General features: G+C 48.6%; 1 non-coding gene across 1 annotated transcript; it reads left to right on the top strand.

Moving 5' to 3' along the window:
* Positions 1 to 990: 990 nt before the first annotated feature.
* TRNAW-CCA (transfer RNA tryptophan (anticodon CCA)) lies at positions 991 to 1,064 on the top strand. Its single transcript has one exon. It is a non-coding gene; the product is annotated as a tRNA-Trp (tRNA).
* Positions 1,065 to 17,238: the final 16,174 nt, after the last annotated feature.

Raw genomic sequence — 17,238 nt, 5'->3', positions numbered from 1 at the left:
GGACGGTAAGTTGGCTGCCCTAAATACATGTTGAACTATAAAAGCAGCAAAATCTGAAGCTAACTCTCCAATTTCTTCAACGATAGGTGCCACAACAGAACGGTCTATGTGACGAGAATTCTAGAGGTTCACCACCTGCAAGCAATCGGCCTCAAATATGACATGAGTATGCCCTCTTAGCTTGGCAAAGATGACTCCCTCTTGAAGCGACAAAGCCTCCATGATCAGAGGATTTGAAACCCCCTCAAACGGTTTGCACCAGGCACCAAGTAAGGAAGTGAGAGAGCTGGCCACGCCCCCCGCACCGCCCCTGCCTGTATCCACACTTGTCGCTCCATCACAGTTAATTTTGATCCATTGCCCCTCTGGTGGTCTCCAGCCATGACCGGTAGTAGTGCCACATGTTGTCTAGGGAGATCGAGAAGTGCCAAGTCCTCTCTAATCCTCCTCATAGCAGTGGCAGGATCTAGTTGGTCTTGATCATGAACCCAGCGGTTCCTGGAGTGCCATATAGTTCACATTACTGTGACTATTTTTGCTCTTTCATGATCAGAAAACCGTGGGTCACAGGCAATATCACGTGACCAAGTATCAGGATATAGCCTTGGAAGTCGGAAGTCAAATAGAGCTTGCGCCTCCTCCCAAAATCGCCGTGCATGCGAGCAGTGCACTAGCGCATGCATGAGATCTTCGTCCTCCGCAAGATACACATTGCATCTACTAATCTGTTTTATATGTCTTCTCTTGAGAGTATCTTCAACTGGCAGAATTTTCTTAAGCACTCGCCACCAAAATACTTGCACCTTTGGGATAACTTCGAGTTTCCATAGTGATGTCCATAGTTGTCCCTACCTATTACTTCTTTCTTCTTTACAGGCAGTAGTGACGAGATCAATTAAAGTAAAGTGGGTATAACTTGAATTTGTGGAGACTATACGTACGTGAGATACATTAGGAATAGAAAAAGATTCTCTTTTTGAATGAATGAAAGCGTTCTTAGTTTAGTTTGGTAGAACGCGGGTCTCCAAAACCCGATGTCGTAGGTTCAAATCCTACAGAGCATGATTCCATCTATCTTATGTCGAAGCAGAGTAAAATAACTTAACAAAATTGAATTGTAACTCCAATTTCAATTTGACCTCCTCTCTGGTCTGCAGGAGGTCAATCAAAAAAACATGACTCAATCAAAGATCCAACTGATCCCCACGCCTGTATTGCAAGTACGCAGTCACGAATTATCCCGCTAAAGTAATAGGAATTAGGCCTAAGACGATTTCAAATAGAAAAACTTCAATCATTTCGATTTGTTCAAGGGGATAAAAAATGATCTACCATCTATCCCTAAATAGTACTTGATACGTCTCCAACGTATTTATAATTTTTGATTGTTCCATGCTATTATATTATCTGTTTTGGATGTTTAATGGGCTTTATTATACACTTTTATATTATTTTTGGGACTAACCTACTAACCAAAGGCGAAGTGCAAATTGCTGTTTTTTTGCCTATTTCAGTGTTTCGCAGAAAAGGAATATCAAACGGAATGAAACCTTCGGGAGAGTTATTTTTGGAACAAACGTGATCCAGGAGACTTGGAGTGGATGTCAAGGAAGCAACAAGGCGGCCACGAGGCAGGGAGGCGCGCCCAGGGGGGTAGGCGCGCCCCCACCCTCGTGGCTCCACCGACCTACTTCTTTCGCCTATATATACTCATATACCCCGAGAACATCTGAGAGCACCACGAAACCCTATTTCCACCGCCGCAACCTTCTGTACCCGTGAGATCCCATCTTGGGGCCTTTTCCGGCGCTCCGCCGGAGGGGGAATCGATCACGGAGGGCTTCTACATCAGCACCATAGCCTCTCCGATGATGTGTGAGTAGTTTACCATAGACCTTCGGGTCCATAGTTATTAGCTAGATGGCTTCTTCTCTCTCTTTGGATCTCAATACAAAGTTCTCTTCGATTCTCTTGGAGATCTATTCGATGTAATTCTTTTTGCGGTGTGTTTGTCGAGATCCGATGAATTGTGGGTTTATGATCAAGATTGTCTATGAACAATATTTGGTTCTTCTCTGAATTCTTATATGTATGATTTGATATCTTTGCAAGTCTTCGAATTATCAGTTTGGTTTGGCCTACTAGATTGATCTTTTTTGCAATAGGAGAAGTGCTTAGTTTTGGGTTCAATCTTGTAGTGTCCTTTCCCAGTGACAGCAGGGGCAGCAAGGCACGTATTGTATTGTTGCCATCGAGGATAAAAAGATGGGGTTTATATCATATTGCTTGAGTTTATCCCTCTACATCATGTCATCTTGCCTAATGCGTTACTCTGTTCTTATGAACTTAATACTCTAGATGCATGCTGGATAGCGGTTGATGTGTGGAGTAATAGTAGTAGATGCAGAATCATTTCGGTCTACTTGTCGCGGACGTGATGCCTATATACATGGTCATGCCTAGATATTCTCATAACTATGCGCTTTTCTATCAATTGCTCGACAGTAATTTGTTCACCCACCGTAGATTATGCTATCTTGAGAGAAGCCACTAGTGAAACCTATGGCCCCCGGGTCTATTTTCCATCATATAAGTCTCCGATCTATTTTATTTTGCAATCTTTACTTTCCAATCTATATCATAAAAATACCAAAAATATTTATCTTATTATCTCTATCAGATCTCACTTTTGCAAGTGGCCGTGAAGGGATTGACAACCCCTTTATCGCATTGGTTGCAAGGTTCTTATTTGTTTGTGTAGATACGAGGCAATTTGCGTGTATCCTCCTACTGGATTGATACCTTGGTTCTCAAAAACTGAGGGAAATACTTACGTTACTTTGCTGCATCACCGTTTCCTCTTCAAGGGAAAACCAACGCATGCTCAAGAGGTAGCAGTACTCTAAATTATTCACGAATCTCAATGACCAAGAAAAGAATTCATAATTAGTCTGAAAAATAGTCGTAGAATACCAGGAATCCCAAATAAAGACTTTTCTTTTCTAAATTATAATTTTCAGTCAATTCAAATAAGGCGTATCTTGTTCAAGCCAATAAATAGAGATGGGGTTATAGTTAAAGCAGCTAGTAGAAAATTGAAATAACTAGTTAAAGTAAGCGGGGACACGCAAATTCGGGGCTCGCTTCAGCTCTTCCGCATCGCCGTACGGATGGACAGCGATGTTGCCGTCCTTGCGTGCCGCCCGACCAGGTGCAACTGCAGCTGCAACCCGGTGATGCTGCGTCGGTCGGTATCGTCGATTCATCGGGGCATAGTGTGGCCCAATGACCGATATCGGTATATTCCTCCCCTGCGTGGGTTTGTTCTTCCAGAGCGCTGAGTTTGTTTTGTGTTAGATGGTCTCTGCCCTTTTGGTTTTGTAATATGGGATTGGGTGTGTGGTGGTGGTTTATCTTGGCTTTGTCAGCTAGGTTTAGGGCTCTCTTGAGCTATGTTCTCTCGGTGGTTTTGGTGTGTTTTGGTTGTAAACAAATTTGGTTTCTTTAATCCAAAAAAATATGATCGATGTCTCAGGAGTACCGACCAAGGTACCGCCCACAAATGCTATGTCTCGCTTATTACGAGATAGATGAAGTGCTTCCCTATGGTATTTTCATGACAGGATCGGCCTAACAACACATTTCTTGGATGGTTCACAGATTTGGGAACCTTCCGTCTGGTTTTGAAAAACATCCATCCCGTTTTTCCTTTTTTACTCTCTACTAGTTTTTGGTTTTCCCATGTGCTCTTTTTGCTTTTCGGGGTTTCTTCTACTTTATAACCCTTCTTATTTTCCTTTTTATATTCCTGTTTGTTTCCTTTTGAAAAAAATGAGTGAACGTTTTTCATATGTCATGGCATTTATTTAACATTGCGCAAACAAACTTTTAGTCTTACATGAACATTTTTGAAATGTTATGGAGTTCTTTTTAATGGCACAAACATTTCTTTTAAAGTTGAGTGGGCAAATCCTGGACTCCAGCCTCTGGTTGCGACAATCAGGTAGAAAGAAAAGGGGAAAAGAGGAAGGAAAGCAACCATGAGTACTCATCCAAAGTACTCGCAAGCAAGGAGCTACACTACATATGCATGGGTATATGTGTAAAGGGCCATATCAATGGACTGAACTGCAGAATGCCAGAATAAGGGGGGATAGCTAGTCCTGTCGAAGACTACGCTTCTGGCAGCCTCCATCTTGCAGCATGTAGAAAAGAGTAGATTGAAGTCCTCCGAGTAGCATCGCATAGCATAATCCTACCCGGCGATCCCCTCCTCGTCGCCCTGTTAGAGAGCGATCACCGGGTTGTATCTGGCACTTGGAAGGGTGTATTTTATTAAGTATCCGGTTCTAGTTGTCATAAGGTCAAGGTACAACTCTGGGTCGTCCTTTTACCGAGGGACACGGCTATTCGAATAGATAAACTTCCCTGCAGGGGTGCACCACATAACCCAACACGCTCCATCCCATTTGGCCGAACACATTTTTCTGGGTCATACCCGGCCTCGGAAGATCAACACGTCGCAGCCCCACCTAGGCTCAACAGAGAGGTCAGCACGCCGGTCTAAATCCTATGCGCGCAGGGGTCTGGGCCCATCGCCCATTGCACACCTGCATGTTGCGAGGGCGGCCGGAAGCAGACCTAGCCTAGCAGGCGTTCCAGTCCAATCCGGCGCGCGCCGCCCCGTCGCTGACGTCAAGAAGAGCTTCGGCTGATACCAAGACGTCGAGTGCCCATAACTGTTCCCGCGTAGCTGGTTAGTGCGTATAGAACAAATGGCCAGACTCAGATCAAAAACCAAGAACTCGTTAAGCGTGTTATTTTTAAGTATCCGCGGATGCCGACCAGGGCCAGGCCCACCTCTCGCCTAGGTGGTCTCAACCTGCCCTATCGCTCCGCCACAAAGATCCACTTGCGGGTACTCCTACGAGCCGACCCGACTTTAGTCACCACAGGTATCATGTATAGAGTATATAAGTATATACCCATGATCACCGCCCAAGTGATCACGACCCGGTAGTATAGCACAGCAGACGGACAAGAATGTAGGGCCACTGATGGAAAACTAGCATCCTATACTAAGCATGTAGGATTGCAGGTAAAGGTAACAACAGTAGTATCAAGGACAGGCTATGCATCCGGATAGGATTAACGGAAAGCGGTAACATGCTACACTACTCTAATGCAAGCAGATAGAGAAGAATAGGCGATATCTGGTGATCAAGGGGGGGGGGCTTGCCTGGTTGCTCTGGCAAGTAGGAGGGGTCGTCAACTCCGTAGTCGAACGGGGCAGCAGCAGCGTCTGTCTCGTAGTCTACCAGAGAGAAGAGGGGGGAAGAAAAAGTAAATACAATGCAAACATAAGCATGACGATGCGTGACATGACAATGAGCGGTGCTAGGTGTGCCCTAACGCGGCAGTAGGTGGTACTGGCGAAGGGGGGAACATCCGGGAAAGTATTCCCGATGTTTCGCATTTTCGGACAGATGAAACGGAGGGGGAAAGTTGCGAGTTCGATATGTTAGGGATGTGTGGCGGACGAACAGGCTGCGTATTCGGATTCGTCTCGTCGTTCTGAGCAACTTTCATGTAGAAAGTATTTTCATTCGAGATACGGATTATTTTATATGATTTTCTAAAGATTTAATCATTTTTTAGAATTTATTTAATTAATGTAAATCAACATTATCCAGAACAGTGTTTGCTGACATCATCATGACATCAGCATGACGTCAGCAGTCAACAGAGGTGTTGACTGGATCGCTGACGTGTGGGTCCCACTGGTCACTAACTTAGTTAACTAAACATGTTTAGTTAAATTAATTAAAGTGATTAGGTTAATTAATTAGGCTTAATTTAGATTAATTAAAGGGATTAATTATTTTAATTAATTATCTTAATTGATTAATTATATTATTATTATTTATTTTTATTTAATTCCTTTTTTTCTGGGCGTGGGGCCCCAACGTCATAGGCCCAGGGGGCCTATCAGGCGTGGTTATCGGGTATAGCCCGAACGGTTGCTGCGGGCACGACCGCAGCCCGAGCAACGGCCAACGCGAGGGGACGGCACGGCGCGGTTGCTCGCCGGAGGGGGACGCCGGCGGGATGGCAGCGGCGGGCGCGGTCAGGACCAGGACGACCCGAGCAAGGGCAGGCGGTGGGCGAGGCTATGGCCGCACGGGCCGGTGGCCTCGGCTCGCAGAGACGCGGGAAGCGGGAGCAAGGCGCGAGCGGCGACTGCGACAGGCGGCAGAGAGCATGCGGGGGGAGGTGTGTCCCCAGGCGGTGCGGTGAGCGGCGGGGCCGGGCGCGGTCGGCGCAGGGCTCAGGGGGGGAAAGCAACGCCCGCGGTCGGTAGAGGCAAGGGCGGGGCGTCGTGGCCTTGGCAAGCCGCATCTGCGAGTGGGCTTGGCCACGGCCAGGAGGCGGGCGGAGCGGGGGGGGGGGGGGAGCAGGGGCGGCCGGAGCGTGGTCGAGCGGGGGCGCGTGGGCGGCGGTAGCGGCCACGGTGACGAGCGCGAGCGCGCGCGCAGGCGGAGTCGTGCGAGGGAGGGAGAGAGGGAGCGAGGGCGCGCGGAGACGAGCGCGGCGGCGGGCTCACATTGGGGCGTAGGGAACGGGGCAGTGGGTGTCGAGGGGGGGACGGGGACGACGGCGTCAATGTAGTTGAGGCAGACTGGCGAGGGAGCGCTCCGGTGAGGCCGTCCGACGAGGAGCTCCGGCGGCGACGGCGTCCTGGCGCGGGGGTAGCGACCTCCTCCCCCGGTCCCGATCCAATCGGGGAGAGAGGGGGCAGATATTTTCGTGGGGGAGGGGAAGTGGGGTGTCGGTGGAGTGGGTTACGGGGGTGAGGTGATAAGGAGTGGGGGTGGGTGGCCGGCTGGGCCTGGTGGGTTGGCCCAGTTGGGCCACGGTCCAGGGGGGTTTTCTTCCCTCTCTCTTCTTTTGTTTGTTTTCTCTTTTGTATTTCCTTTCTTTTATTTATTTACTTTCCTGTTTTAATTCAATTTAAATTATTTAGGCATTTTATAAAAATGTGTTTATTACACCATACTTACACATGCAATATTTAGTACAAACCGAACATTTTTATTTTAATGTTTGAAAACTTTTATTATTTACCAAACTTTGAATTTGAATTTTGGACCGGTTTGATCTAACGGTAGATTAGCAACAGTAACCGTGGTGACATGGCACCATTAGCATGGTATTACTGTAGCTTGATTATCCGGGCATTACAAAACTCCTCCACTACAAGAAATCTCGTCTCGAGATTTAGGAGGTAGAAGGAAACAGTGCGGGGTATTCATCACGCAGGCGATCCTCGCGTTCCCAAGTGGCTTCATCTTCAGAATGGTGCGACCACTGGACTTTGAGGAACTTGATCGCCTTCTGACGTGTTCGGCGTTCAGCTTGGTCGAGAATGCGGACTGGATGCTCCTTATAGGAGAGGTCCTGCTGCAATTCGAGCACTCCATGATCCACTGCTCGGATTAGGTCCTTGAAGCAACGGCGGAGCTGTGACACATGGAACACATCGTGAACCTGAGAAAGGTTCGACGGAAGCTCCAGTTGGTATGCCACTTTTCCACGCCTTTCGAGAATAGTGAATGGGCCAATATATCGAGGAGCTAGTTTGCCCTTGATTCCAAAGCGGTGAGCACCCTTCATTGGTGTGACTCGAAGATAAGCCTTTTCGCCAGGTTGATAGACCATGTCTTTATGATGACGGTCATACTGACTCTTCTGACGTGACTGAGCAGTCTTGAGATTCTCACGAATAATGCGGACTTGTTCTTCGGCGTGTTGGATAATATCCGGACCAAAGAGTGGACGTTCCCTAGTTTCTGACCAGTTCAGAGGGGTTCGGCACTTTCGTCCATATAACACTTCGAAGGGGGCCATCTTCAGACTAGCTTGATAGCTATTATTATAAGAGAACTCAGCATACGGGAGAGATTCCTCCCATTTCTTGCCGAAGGAAATAACACAAGCTCGAAGCATGTCTTTGAGAACTTGGTTGACGCGTTCAACTTGCCCTTGCGACTGAGGATGAAACGCAGTACTGAATGACAGATGAGTTCCCATAGCTTCTTGGAAACTTGCCCAGAATCTTGAAGTGAATAAGCTGCCACGGTCTGAGCTGATAACCAATGGAATACCATGGAGTGAAACAATCCTAGACATATAGAGCGTTGCCAGCTGACTAGCAGTGATCGTTTCTTTGACCGCCAGAAAATGTGCAGCTTTGGAAAGTCGGTCAATGACGACAAGAATAGCATCATTACCTTTCTGTGATTTGGGAAATCCAATGACGAAGTCCATCTCAACATGGTCCCATTTCCATTCAGGAATAGAGATAGGTTGCAGAGTTCCAGCAGGCCTTTGATGTTCTGCTTTGATACGACAGCAAACGTCACACTCAGCAACATAACGAGCAATGTCTTGATTCATATTAGACCACCAGAATCTTTGACGGATGTCTTGGTACATCTTTGTACTACCAGGATGGATACATAGAGGCGTATCATGAGCTTCTTTCATAACTTCCTGAGTCATATCCAGGTTTTTCTCTGCACATGGCACCACTAGGAGGCCCTTGAAGTACAAAGTGCCATCTTCAGCAATAGTGAAGAATGAGGGCTTTCCTTCTGCGAGGTAGCGCTTAATCTTGTGGGCTTCAGAGTCACATCCATGTATTCTCTTGATGGAGTCCAAGAGATCTGGTTCAACGGCCAGGGTATTGAGGGAACCCTGGGAAACAACACGGAGGTTCATCTTGCGAAACTCCTTAGGAGGGGGAGCGAGTGCACCCGGAGGAACAATATGGAGGTTCAGCTTCCTGAATTCTTCAACAAGCGAGGGCTGAACTTTGTGAACCTGGAGGTGGTTGCAGTAAGACTTGCGGCTCAAGGCATCAGCCATTACATTAGCCTTGCCTGGAGTATAGGAAATACCCAAGTAAAAGTCTTCAACAAGCTCCATCCATCTCTGCTGACGGAGGTTCAGGTCTGGCTGAGTAAACAGATACTTCAGACTTTGGTGGTCAGTGAAGATCTCACAACGATTACCGAGAAGGTAATGTCACCACTGCTTCAGCGCATGAATGACAGCAGTAAGTTCGAGGTCGTGAACTGGGTAGTTCTCTTCGTGAGGGCGCAATTGCCGAGAGGCATAAGCAATCACTTTGCGGTCTTGCATTAGGACACAGCCTAATCCTTGACGGGAAGCGTCGCAGTAAATGACGAAGTCCTTCTTAGTATCAGGTGGAGCTAGAACTGGGGCAGAAGTCAACTTGTCTTTGAGTGCCTGGAAACTTTACTGACATTAGTCTGTCCATTGGAACTTGACGCCCTTATGCAACAGGTTAGTCAGAGGCCTGGCGATCTTGGAGAAGTTCTCGACGAATCGGCGGCAATAGCTGGCGAGACCGAGAAAACTTCTGACTTGCTTAACGTTCTTGGGAGGAGTCCAATCAAGGATAGCCTGGACTCGTACAGGGTTGATGGCAATACCATCCTTAGAGATGACATGCCCAGGATAGGTTACTTCGGGTAGCCAGAATTCACATTTGGAGAACTTGGCATATAGTTGATGCTCTCGTAGCTTTTTCAGCACAAGCCGAAGATGTTCAGCATGTTCCTCTTCGTTCTTGGAAAATAACATGATATCATCCAGATAAACCACGGCGAACTTGTCGAGGTAATCCATGAATATATAGTTCATCAGACGAGAGAAGGTGGCTGGAGCATTGGTTAAACCAAAAGACATGACGGTGTACTCGTATGAACCATATCGTGTCACGAAGGCGGTCTTTGGGATATCCTCTTCACGAACACGGATCTGGTGGTAACCCAACCTCAAGTCGAGTTTAGAGAACATTGATGAACCCGCCAGTTGATCATACAGATCATTGATCCGAGGAAGAGGATATTTATTCTGAATGGTAGCTTGGTTTATAGGACGGTAGTCTTGAACTAATCGGTTTGTCCCATCCTTCTTCTTGACAAAGAGAGAAGGTGCTCCCCAAGGAGAGCAACTTGGGCGAATGAATCCTTTGCGAAGAGATTTGTCGATTTCCTCCTTAAGCTCAAGGAGTTCATGCGGCGGCATCTTGTAGGGTCGCTTGGCTATAGGAGTGGTGCCTGGTTTCAAGTCGATGATGAATTAGACAGCTTTAGCAGGGGGAATCCCTGGAAGTTCTTCGGGAAAGACGTCGAGGAATTCACGCACGACGGGAATGTTTTCAAAGCCCTCGAGTGGTGCAGCGTTCAATCATTCAATGCATAGAGCCTTGCCTCGGCATTTTGCACCAGATGAGCTTGGTAAGTAACTATTTCATCTGAAGGGTGTAGGAGATGGGCGGTCTTAGTGGTGCAAACGATTGAAGCAGTATGCGCTTTTAACCAATTTATTCCCAGAATGAGATCAATGCTACAGGACTTCCGTACAATGGGAGAGACAAGAAATTCCAGTCCTTCGATTTCAACGTGGACGTCGTTGCAAATCATGGAGGTTCGACATTGGCCCGCAGGGGTGTGTACTAATAGTGAAGCATTCATGTCTTCGCTTTTAATGCCATGCATGAATGCAAAATCTTCTGACAAGAATGAATGTGATGCACCTGTATCAAATAAAACGGATGCTGGTACTGAATTTACGAGGAGTGTACCCATCACAGTAGCAGGCTGGTCTTGAGCTTCATTGAGATCAACGTGGTTGGCATGAACACGACCATAAGACTTGGCCTTGTTGCTGCGGGGCTGGTTGCTTCCATGGCCAGTTGCTGGAAGGGCCAGTTGATTCTGGTTCTGGTTGCATTCTCTAGCATGGTGTCCTGGTTGACCACACCTGAAGCACAAACCATTATTGGGAGTGGGAATAGGAGCTTGGGGTGGTGGAGCTAGAAGTCTTGACTGCCTAGATGGTGGTGGAGGCAGACGAGGTGCAGCATAGGTCTGCCTTGGGGCAGATGCATTTGGACGGTACATGCTGTTCGGGATCCATATCTTACGCTTCTGTGAGGGCGGGCCCGAAGATGAGACCGTGTCACGGTTGTGCCTGTGAGAGCTCTGGTATTCCTGCAGACCAATTTCGACATTGATGGCCTCGTTCACCAAGGTGGCGAAATCACCAAAGTCATGCACTAGAAGTGCGAGCTTGATGTCAGCTTGAAGGCCGTCACGGAACTTCTCCTGTCTACGGGCATCAGTTGCAATGTCCTCTTCAGCATAGCGGGACAAGTCCAAAAACTCCCGCTGATAAGCTTCAACAGTTTTGTTGCCTTGGGTGAGGTTGCGGAACTCACGCTTCTTCCGGTCCATGACTCCCTGAGGAATGAAGCGGGCACAGAAAGCTGCTTGGAAGTCTGGCCAGGTGATGATTGTTCCAGCTGGCAGAGTACGCCTGTGGCTGTCCCACCATTGAGCTGTGGGTTCCTTCAGGAAGAAGGAAGCAAAAGGTGACATAGCTGGCAGGGGCTACATCGGCCGACTCCATCTCATAGGTGATGTCATGGAGCCAGTCATCAGCATCTAGAGGCTGAGTTGAGCTGCGGTACACGGTTGGGTTGAGGCGCATGAAATCCTGCAGAGTTACTGGGGTTGGTTGCTGGTCCATATTGGGGCGAGGAAACTGAGCCATCATATTTTCCATGAATTGGCGGTTCAGTTCGAACTTTTGGATCATACCAGCCATGTACTCAGGTGGTGGTGGGGCACTGCCACCACTACCACGACCACTTGGTCTAACCATCCTGCTAATATATAACAGGGGTAGTTCAGCATTGAGAAATTTGCAAAGACAAGAATCATTCATGATGAAACATGCTAATGAAAGGAGCACGATAGCTACTACATAGTAGTCGGCATAACTTACAAAAGGGGTCATGCATAGAGTTCAGTACACAGAGTTCAGTACATAGACTAAAACAACATAGGCGGCACACAGGCTCGCGACGAATGCATCTAACACTAACAAGCAAGCCTACATCAGTCCCAAGAGGTACTGTGGAGGTAGGTGTAGCTTGAAATCTAGTAGTGTCGCATCGGGAACTCCACGTCAGCAACCTGGGGTCCGCGAATACTCTTGTGCAGAACCTGACGCTCAGGTGGCAGAAGAGGTCCAAGTGCGGGAGAGTGGCCTCCCACATCTGGCCAGCCAACACCCTGGGGCATCACAGTCCTGGCTGGGTAGATCGCAGAACGGGGCAGCTCCCTAGATCGGACAAAGGGGTGCAACAGCGTCAGAGCACGGTAAAGGTGCTGACGGGTGGTGTACAACTCGTGGCGAAGAGCACGGTTAGCTCGATCCAGCCCATCAGCATGCAGAACCAGGTTCTGATGGTAGAAGGGCTCTCGGGTGACAGTGGAGTAGGCAGCAGTATAGTATCCCTCCGCACCAACATCAGATGCGATAGCACTGTGCCTGAAAGGGGAGGTGTCCAACTCCCGATACTCTCCACGAAGACGTGTCAGAGCAGCATAGGTAGCATCGTGGATAGCCATATCGATGGTCACTCCAACACCATGAGCGGTGTGCAGCACAGTAGTGGAGTCATACTCCCGCGAGTAGAGGTGGACGATGGCACGGTACTGCTCCTGGTTAACTCAGGGTGCCAGCGATAACCCAGATAGGTCATAATCTCAGCTAGCACAGCAGGTGATTCCGAGGCACCAATGGCCGTCGTGTGGCGCACGACCTGCCTCGTGGGTTCCATCTGAAAGCAAAGATGTTTCAAAGGAGTCAAATGACAGTGTGTGAATTGTTCAAAATACTATTCTAAGTAATAACTATGGCTTATCCAACTTTGGGGTGAATGCGGTCACGGGATCCTAGTGTTAGAGTTAGTAAATTCGTTTAACCCGAGTAGAAGAGAGTTCAGAGTCCCAGAGTAAAGGTCGAGGAGTAAAAGATCCTAGTACCACCCAATGGCGACGTGGGCCCGTAAGACACACAGCCATGTTAGTAAAAGTTTTGTAATGTCTAGACTCGACTTCGGCCAAGGAGTGTGGAAAGGGGGATTCCTACAGGCAGTCGGCTCTGATACCAACTTGTGACGCCCCCGATTCAATCGTACACTAATCATACACGCAAATGTGTAAGATCAAGATCAGGGACTCACGGGAAGATATCACAACACAACTCTACAACATAAAGAAGTCATACAAGCATCATAATACAAGCCAGGGGCCTCGAGGGCTCGAATACAAGTGCTCGATCATAGATGAGTCAGCGGAAGCAACAATATCTGAGCACAGACATAAGTTAAACAAGTTTGCCTTAAGAAGGCTAGCACAAACTGGGATACAGATCGAAAGAGGCGCAGGCCTCCTGCCTGGGATCCTCCTAACTACTCCTGGTCGTCGTCAGCGGGTTGCACGTAGTAGTAGGCACCTCCAGTGTCGTAGGAGTCGTCGTCGACGGTGGCGTCTGGCTCCTGGACTCCAGCCTCTGGTTGCGACAATCAGGTAGAAAGGAAAGGGGAAAAGAGGAAGGAAAGCAATCGTGAGTACTCATCCAAAGTACTCGCAAGCAAGGAGCTACACTACATATGCATGGGTATATGTGTAAAGGGCCATATCAATGGACTGAACTGCAGAATGCCAGAATAAGGGAGATAGCTAGTCCTGTCGAAGACTACGCTTCTGGCAGCCTCCATCTTGCAGCATGTAGAAAAGAGTAGATTGAAGTCCTCCGAGTAGCATCGCATAGCATAATCCTACCCGGCGATCCCCTCCTCGTCGCCCTGTTAGAGAGCGATCACCGGGTTGTATCTGGCACTTGGAAGGGTGTATTTTATTAAGTATCCGGTTCTAGTTGTCATAAGGTCAAGGTACAACTTCGGGTCGTCCTTTTACCGAGGGAAACGGCTATTCGAATAGATAAACTTCCCTGCAGGGGTGCACCACATAACCCAACACGCTCGATCCCATTTGGCCGGACACACTTTTCTGGGTCATGCCCGGCCTCGGAAGATCAATACGTCGCAGCCCCACCTAGGCTCAACAGAGAGGTCAGCACGCCGGTCTAAATCCTATGCGCGCAGGGGTCTGGGCCCATCGCCCATTGCACACCTGCACGTTGCGAGGGCGGCCGGAAGAAGACCTAGCCTAGCAGGCGTTCCAGTCCAATCTGGCGCGCGCCGCTCCGTTGCTGACGTCAAGAAGAGCTTCGGCTGATACCACAACGTCGAGTGCCCATAACTGTTCCCGCGTAGCTGGTTAGTGCGTATAGACCAAATGGCCAGACTTAGATCAAAAACCAAGAACTCGTTAAGCGTGTTATTTTTAAGTATCCGCGGATGCCGACCAGGGCCAGGCCCACCTCTCGCCTAGGTGGTCTCAACCTACCCTGTCGCTCCGCCACAAAGATCCACTTACGGGTACTCCTACGAGCCGACCCGACTTTAGTCACCACAGGTATCATGTATAGAGTATATAAGTATATACCCGTGATCACCGCCCAAGTGATAACGGCCCGATAGTATAGCACAGCAGACGGACAAGAATGTAGGGCCACCGATGGAAAACTAGCATCCTATACTAAGCATGTAGGATTGCAGGTAAAGGTAACAACAGTAGTATCAAGGACAGGCTATGCCTCCGGATAGGATTACCGGAAAGCAGTAACATGCTACACTACTCTAATGCAAGAAGTATAGAGAAGAATAGGCGATCTGGTGATCAAGGGGGGGAGGGGCTTGCCTGGTTGCTCTGGCAAGTAGGAGGGGTCGTCAACTCCGTAGTCGAACGGGGCAGCAGCAGCGTCGGTCTCGTAGTCTACCGGAGAGAAGAGGGGGAATAAACAGTAAATACAATGCAAACATAAGCATGACGATGCATGACATGACAATGAGCGGTGCTAGGTGTGCCCTAACGCGGCAGTAGGTGGTACTGGCGAAGGGGGGGGGGGAACATCCGGGAAAGTATTCCCGATGTTTCGCATTTTTGGACAGATGAAACGGAGGGGGAAAGTTGCGAGTTCGATATGTTAGGGATGTGTGGCGGATGAACGGGCTGCGTATCCGGATTCGTCTCGTCGTTCTGAGCAACTTTCATGTAGAAAGTATTTTCATCCGAGATACGGATTATTTTATATGATTTTCTAAAGATTTAATCATTTTCTAGAATTTATTTAATTAATTTAAATCAACATTATCCAGAACAATGTTTGCTGATGTCATCATGACGTCAGCAGTCAACAGAGGTGTTGACTGGATCGCTGACGTGTGGGTCCCACTGGTCACTGACTTAGTTAACTAAACATGTTTAGTTAAATTAATTAAAGTGATTAGGTTAATTAATTAGGCTTAATTTAGATTAATTATTTTAATTAATTATCTTAATTGATTAATTTTTTTATTTAATTCCTTTTTTTCTGGGCGTGGGGCCCCAACGTCATAGGCCCAGGGGGCCTATCGGGCGTGGTTATCGGGTGTAGCCCGAACGGTTGCTGCGGGCACGACCGCAGCCCGAGCAACGGCCAACGCGAGGGGACGGCACGGCGCGGTTGCTCGCCGGAGGGGGACGCCGGCGGGATGGCAGCGGCGGGCGCGGTCAGGACCAGGACGACCCGAGTAGGGGCGAGGCTATGGCCGCACGGGCCGGTGGCCTCGGTGAGCAACGAGGCGGGAAGCGGGAGCAAGGCGCGAGCGGCGACTGCGACAAGCGGCAGAGAGCATGCGGGGGGAGCTGTGGCCCCAGGCGGTGCGGTGAGCGGCGGGGCCGGGCGCGGTCGGCGCTGGGCTCAGGGGGGGAAGCAACGCCCGCGGTCGGTAGAGGCAAGGGCGCGGCGTCGTGGCCTTGGCAAGCCGCATCCGCGAGTGGGCTTGGCCACGGCTAGGAGGCGGGCGGAGCGGGGGGGGGGGAGCAGGGGCGGCCGGAGTGTGGTCGAGCGGGGGCGCGTGGGCGGCGGTAGCGGCCGCGGTGACGAGCGCGAGCGCGCGCGCAGGCGGGGTCGCGCGAGGGAGGGAGAGAGGGAGCGAGGGCGCGCGGAGACGAGCGCGGCGGCGGGCTCACATTGGGGCGTAGGGAACGGGGCAGTGGGTGTCGAGGGGGGGGGGACGGGGACGACGGCGTCGATGTTGTTGAGGCAGACCCGCGAGGGAGCGCTCCGGTGAGGCCGTCCGACGAGGAGCTCCGGCAGCGACGGCGTCCTGGCGTGGGGGCAGCGACCTCCTCCCCCGATCCCGATCCAATCGGGGAGAGAGGGGGCAGATATTTTCGTGGGGGGGGGGGGAGTGGGGTGTCAGTGGAGTGGGTTACGGGGGTGAGGGGATAAGGAGTGGGGGTGGGTGGCCGGCTGGGCCTGGTGGGTTGGCCCAGTTGGGCCACGGTCCAGGGGGTTTTCTTCCCTCTCTCTTCTTTTGTTTGTTTTCTCTTTTGTATTTCCTTTCTTTTATTTATTTTCTTTCCTGTTTTTATTCAATTTAAATTATTTAGGCATTTTATAAAAATGTGTTTATTACACCATACTTACACATGCAATATTTAGTACAAACCGAACATTTTTATTTTAATGTTTGAAAACTTTTATTATTTACCAAACTTTGAATTTGAATTTTGGACCGGTTTGATCTAACGGTAGATTAGCAACAGTAACCGTGGTGACGTGGCACCATTAGCGTGGGATTACTGTAGCTTGATTATCCGGGCGTTACACAAATATTACATTTCCTATACATTTTTCTAAAATATCAAGAACATTTAAAACGTGTGAACATTTTTAAATGTCATGAGTTTTTTTGAATGGGATGAACCTTTTATAAAATTGCACGAACACATTTTTAGATTTCATACACCTTTTAAAAAAATGGCATGAACATATTTTTATGCATTTGTTTACTTTTTGAATGTCATAATTTTTTTGATTGATACACACATTATTTTAAATTCATGAATATTGTTCTAATACATGGTGAACATTTCCAAAAAATGGTAAATTATTTTTCAAATAAAATTAAGAAAGAAATGTTCTTGACATTTAAAGTAGAATTTCAAAATATAAATAAAACAAAGAAAGAAAAAGCAAAATAGTAAGTGTTGCCTAGCATGTAAATGACATGTGAATAAAAAACCATGCTAGTGAGGAGGGCACGTGAGCACCCGCCTGGACGTGTTACATGAGCCGACCCTAACACAAGTTTGTTTGAGGCGAGATGAGCGTTTGTGTCACACGTCACAACAAGCGAGGCATGCTATCACTTAGTCGTATTGTTAGGGTGCGTTTGCTTCA

This window comes from Aegilops tauschii, chromosome 2, assembly GCF_002575655.3.
Source record: "Aegilops tauschii subsp. strangulata cultivar AL8/78 chromosome 2, Aet v6.0, whole genome shotgun sequence".
In the NCBI taxonomy this organism is placed as follows: Eukaryota; Viridiplantae; Streptophyta; class Magnoliopsida; order Poales; family Poaceae; genus Aegilops; species Aegilops tauschii.
This window is presented reverse-complemented; position numbering and strand designations above follow the sequence as displayed.